Here is a 6,170-nt window from a genome sequence, read left to right as displayed (position 1 = left end):
TCATCACCTGTGCCGTGCTCAGGAGTGAGGCTCTCCTAAGTCTACACACGTAACACACTCGTCATTGCTCTCCTTAAAAAAAAAGTGTACGTACCCTTCATTACTAGAAAAGTTTATATATATATATATATATATATGTGACCGATAGGGTTGCCAAGCCTTTTCTCTGGCCAAAAAAAAACGTGAGAGAAAGGTTTTGATTGTGGGCCATTGATATTCGTAGGCTCAACAGCCCCATCCATAATATCTTCTTGAAGTCGGTACAGTAAATTATTGTGGTGAACTATGTCCATGAAAAGAAAGATGCCGAAAGAAAACCTAGTAATATTCCACACGCAAGATTCATCTGAACCATACAAGTATATGGTTCATACGAATTCCATGGAAAGAGTCAAGTTTCAAGCTTGTAGCTTTGACTATGGAAAGTAAAATTAATGGAGATGGCTTGGACTATGGAGCCATGACTCTATGCGTGGTAGTTGATAAGAAATTTCTCCATGCCCATAGTCCATATAGTTGAGTAGTAATTTTTAAATGACTTTAAAGAAGCTCAATAATATTTTTTACCATCTATTTCAATTAGTAGCTCGGGCAGAAGATATCACCCTAAGTAGTTAATTAGGTCGGTTGGAAATTTCATGACTTCAAAGAAGACTAAGAAATATAAGAACCTTAGTCATCATAACCCTCCAGCTAAACTTGGGAATATCTACCTCATTCCAGAAGGAAGGGACGACTACTGATATAGCTTTTACTAAATCTAATCAGTTCTCCCATGGAATATCAGAATAATACTTCTAAAAGATATCCGCCATGTTTGTGGGAGTAGCTAATATTTTATTTATTATCATCCTATGGTTGTCCAAGGATAGATGCTGTTCAAATGACAACAAAGCACAGAGCTGTGGACAAAGTCATGGATGAATTATATACTTTAGAATAAAAAGCAGATTTTAGAGAAACAAAATGAACGTCGAAAGTATCTCATTAGAACGAGAAGATACTCCTGACTGCGGATTTATTACGCATACTTCACATTAATGATGTATTCAATGGACGGACCTCCAAGGCATGCGCTGAGTGTATTGTCCATTTTGTAATAAATCAAGCACTGCTAAGCCATTTACCGCATTCACGCTCTACGGTGCTTGATTCAAATTAATTCACCAAAGCATAGACCTTTTGCAAGTCATGTATTAAAAATAACAAAAATCCAGACTTTTCTATTGTAAGGCCTGGCCCTTTGACCCATTGCCAATAAAGCCCGAACTGCCACCCTCTTGAACCATCAATTAATCACGTCGCCAGAAAGGTAGAAACAAAAAGATATCACCTTACTCAGCCCTACCGCAGTGGCATCGTCGCCAAAGACGAGGCATATATTGTGGCCTCCCACCTTGCCAGTGCCCTCTCTCTCCTACCGTCCTTTCCTCGTGTAGCCATCATCGACCGAGATCTCCTTGGAAGACCACCACCACCATCAAGGTAACTATCGCTGGTGCCCTTAGCAGAGGCTGACCTATGGCCAATGCTGCTTTTTGTTTTCACCGGCTATTTTCATCATGAATGGTGCAAGCCTGCGTCCCTCGTTTTCTTTATCTCTCTTCCCTTCTGCTGGCCAACCGCCATCGTCGGGGTTGCCCAGCCTCTTGCTGCATGCCCACCTTCGCCACTGCCATCCTCCTCTCCGGTTCAAGCACGCAGTAAGCACCCTATTTTGTTATCTCCTCTCTTTCTCTCTCTCACTCCCTCTCTTATGTTACATTGTATACAAGACTTGGTAAAGGGTCGACCCCAGGGTGGCCCCTAGTAGGGGATTTTGGACTAGTCCTTGGATGACCGTCCAACATATGGACTTCTACTCAGTCATTACCGGGCATTCTTGATCATCATCCTTGGCACCCATGTCTTAGTGTCTTACCCTCTCCTTGCTCTGATCTAACTCATTTTATGATTGATTGGTTACCCAAATCCAAACCAATCTAGTTATTGGATGTTGTTATCTAGTTTATTGCATCTTTTTCTCTACTTCTTGAATAGTTCCATGATTAATAAAGGGAGAATATAAATCCCAACCCCTTTGGCCAAGCCTGCTGGATGAACCAGACTTCGTCCGAGGACCAACCTAAATTAGAGACAAAAAAAAAACAAGTAAAGAAAAAAGAAAGGGAACAAATTTTCTTGGTTTGAGTCAGGAAAGCAGTCTGACTCTAGCTCCTTCCCAACTCGTCGGAAGCTAGGAAACCTAGCCTCCATCACCTATAACGCCCAAACTTCCACCCTCTTGAGCCATCAATTGATCACATTGCTAAAAATATAGGAAGAAAAAAAATTGCCTTGCTCAGCCCTACCACAGTCTCGCCGAAGACGAGGCATTATGACCTTCCATGTTGCCAATGCCCTCTCTCCTTTCGTCCTTTCCTTATGCAGCCATCACCAGTTGAATTCTCCTCGAAAGACTGTTACATCTCACCATAACAAAGATCCCCCGTTTTGATTTCATCTCCTTTATCTTTCTTTCTTCCACCACCGACCCCCATCGAGGTAACTGTTGTTGAGGTCCATAGCGGAGGCCGACCTATGGTCGATGCTCCTGCTCGTTTTCATCGGCTATTTTCATCATGAATTGTGCATGTCCGCCTCCCTATTTTCTTTTTTTTTCCTCTTCTCTTCTGTTGGCTGACTGTGGTCGCCAGGGTTGCCTAGCCTCACGCCACCCACCTTTGCCACCGCCTTCCTCCACATCTAGTTCAAGAACCCATAATTGACACTCCTCTATTATAGTCTTTTCACTCTCTCTCTCTCTCTCTCTCTCTCGCGCACACACACGTTACATTGTATACTGAATCAGTAGAGAGTCCAAGACTCCTACTTCATGGATCCCAAGATGACCCCTAGTAGAGGGTTCTAGACTAGTCCCTTAGTGACCATCCAACATGTTGACTTCTATCCGGTCATTGCTGGGCATTCTTGAACCTCATCCTCACACTCGTCTTACCCTCCTTGCTCTGATCTAACTCATTCATGATCATCGGTTATCCAAATCTAAACCACTCGGGTTATGCGACGTTGTTATCTAGTTTGTCATGAAATTATAATTATTATACTCATTTCCCTGTTATTGATTTGTTACAATTAGTGTACGATCAATTTGACGAGAAGATGTTGAGTAAGAAGATTTACATACTAATCCCTAAATCAAATTAAATCCTTAATTTCTTTATTTATTTAGTTATGTATTAAGTAGGATCGAGAAATTAGGGATAAGAGTAACTTGGACATAAAAAAAAAAAAACTGAATTAAGGAACTTAGGATTAGTTAATTATTATTGCTAAGGATTGATCAAGGACAAATTATTATATATTAATTTTTAATTGAATGTGTTAGGTGTAGAGTATAGCTAGATTGTAGCTAAATTGGATTATTAGTAGAGATAAGAATTTTTATATTTGATCATTAATATATACGCACGTTTATTGATTTGCACAGACAAATTTATACAGAATTTATATCGATGAATTTAGTAGACAGCATTATTGATGAGGGCCAAGACTGCAATGGAATATTAGGTCTTATGTGTCCGTCATCGTATATCTTTCTCTTTCACTTTATTTAATAGAAGTGAAAGAAGGGTGAGAGTCGGCTAGGAAATAAATAGGATCCAGACATTTATTTCAAATGGTTGACCTTTAATACCCAGGCCTTTGTACAAAAAAAACAAAAAAAAAAAAAAAAAAAAAACCAGATTTGACCATGGATTAAGGAAACAGACCAGGCTGGAGTAATTAGGTTGGGATTGGTTTAGGTTATGAGTTGCTCAGATTATTTGCAAACCTTGACTATAAATTAATATAAACCACAAAAGTCCAATCATAAACAACAAGATGGTTAATTATATGACAATAAATGACCGAATTTAATTTAAAAATAGTACTTAACTTAAAATCAAGTATAAACATCCGACTCTGTTCTAACATATGGTTAGCTTTTTTTTATTCTTTAATAACAAAGTTGGGTTTCAATCTTCTCCTTCTATCCAAAAAAAAATGTCATAGAACAATGTTTCATATGATAAGAATTTAAAAATTATAGCACATATAAATAAAATTAATATCATGTATATATGTATTTAATAAATCAGACAATATATGTAGCTAGATTTGGAGAACAAAAGCCTAAGTACCAACCCAACCCAAAAGTTCTAATAGAATCATCGAGTTCGGGCCGAGATTAAGCAGGCTTGAGTTGTGTGTGAGGTTTTCAGGAAAGAGTGACTGCCCTACCGTTGAAGGGACAAGAGCATATTAGAAATTTAAAAATATTTTGAGATTCATATGATGGTCGCATGAGGCTTTTTAGCGAGGTCCATTTTGCATAATTGGATTGAAATATTGGACGGTAATGGAAAGATAATTTGGATTTAAAGATGGGGTACCGCAGTACCTAATGAGTACACTTGAGAGAACTTGACGATATTTTTCTCTTTTTTTTGGCTTTGACTAGAATTAGTTATTTCCGGTGTCCATTTATTTGTAAGGGCAAATTGGGTTGGCAGAAATGGAAGGGTGTTTGTCCCGATGGAATTCTGTGCTTATTAAATACTACCTATGTAGACCTTGATACCTCTTAGCGTGAAACCTGTGCTTGTTTGTCGTGGAAAAAATGTCTAGGTATAATGTTTTTCCTCTGACAATGCTGTTCTATTTTGTCGTGGAGAGGTTCTTCTTGTATCTTATATAAGAAATGTTGTAAGATTCTATAAGAAATGAGTGTTTGAAAGAAATTACGCTTGTGTTATCTCCTCTGTCTCGTTCCTTCCATCCTAGTGTCAATTTGGTATCCCAGCTATTGGTTCTTGACGGTTGAATAATTTAATAGCGGACCAAATAGAACGACACTTTGATTTATAAACGTGCTTCACGGGATGTCGTGATTGATGACTTGCGGAGACAAGTGCAACTGTTGGTAGAGCAACTTGCTCAGAATTTGACGTCAAAGTTTACATTCCAAAACTTGAAGAAAGGATCCAAGTGGATGAATTCATAGATTGGCTTCTCACCATTTAAGAGTCTTTGGATACAGGATGTGCCACACCGCCACGAAGTTAAAATTTGTGACCATCAAACTCGAGAACTATGCTTCCATGTCGTAGGAGCAACCCAGAATTCAGTGATCATGAGAATGCAAGCTCAAGATTGAATTTTTGGGAGAATATAAAGTAACAACTCAAAAAACAATTTTACCGGGGAATTATCTACAAGATTCATTCCTTAAGCTCCACCGTTAATGCAAGAACATTACTTCATAGAGGAGTATATGGAACGGTTTGAAAATCTCTCAATTAGGAAGTTGAGGAGTAAACCGTTGCTCGCTATGGTGGACTTTGGTGGGAGATACATGGAAGTTGTTCATCTCCAACTTTTTGGTGGACTTCGATGGGAGATGCATGAAGTTGTTCTTCTCCAACATTTTGGGACTTCTTATGATGTTTCCAAGCTTGCAATCAGAGTGGAGAGACAAATCAAAGATAAGGAGGAGCAGCGGCCAATGAGTACAGGATAAGCTCCGTCATTAGCCCATGGGAACACTTCCAACTGGGAGAGTGATTCGCGATCTTCTAAAGTTCCTTCCTATAGCAAGCATGATGATGCAGCTCCTTATAGCCATTATAGCTATTCCAACTCTGATTCTATGCTACAATTACCAAAGGATTGGACATATAGCCTCCAAATGTGCAAATAGAGGTCTGGTCATCCCCATGGAGGAAATACTTGAAAAAAATTGGAGGAAGAATCTCACTCCTGGAGAGACGCCCAAGATAAATTATTTCTCTGTTAGAGACGTTGTATCACAACGTCTTCTGATTGCATCATAGTACCAAAAACAAAATAATTAATAATCTAAATAGGTAAAAAATTGTTACATGGTAGTCACTAGTTTTGAGCAATCATTGCAAGACCAGGCAGCAATGTATGTATGTATGTATGCAGGCATATGTTTGTGTGTGTATAACCGTGTTTCAATAGCTATTTTGTTACACAAAAGCTTCTTATTCCACAACAATGATAAGTTCTTTTTTATTCTTTCATATACTAGAAGATTTCAATTGAAAAGAAAATATTACATACTAACGTATTCAGGTTCATATCCATTAGTTCCAATGCACGAA

Source organism: Phoenix dactylifera, chromosome 2 (genome assembly GCF_051530095.1).
Source record: "Phoenix dactylifera cultivar Ajwa chromosome 2, Ajwa_hap1_PhDact_Kaust_v1.1, whole genome shotgun sequence".
Taxonomy (NCBI): Eukaryota; Viridiplantae; Streptophyta; class Magnoliopsida; order Arecales; family Arecaceae; genus Phoenix; species Phoenix dactylifera.
Note: the sequence above shows the minus strand (reverse complement) of the source record.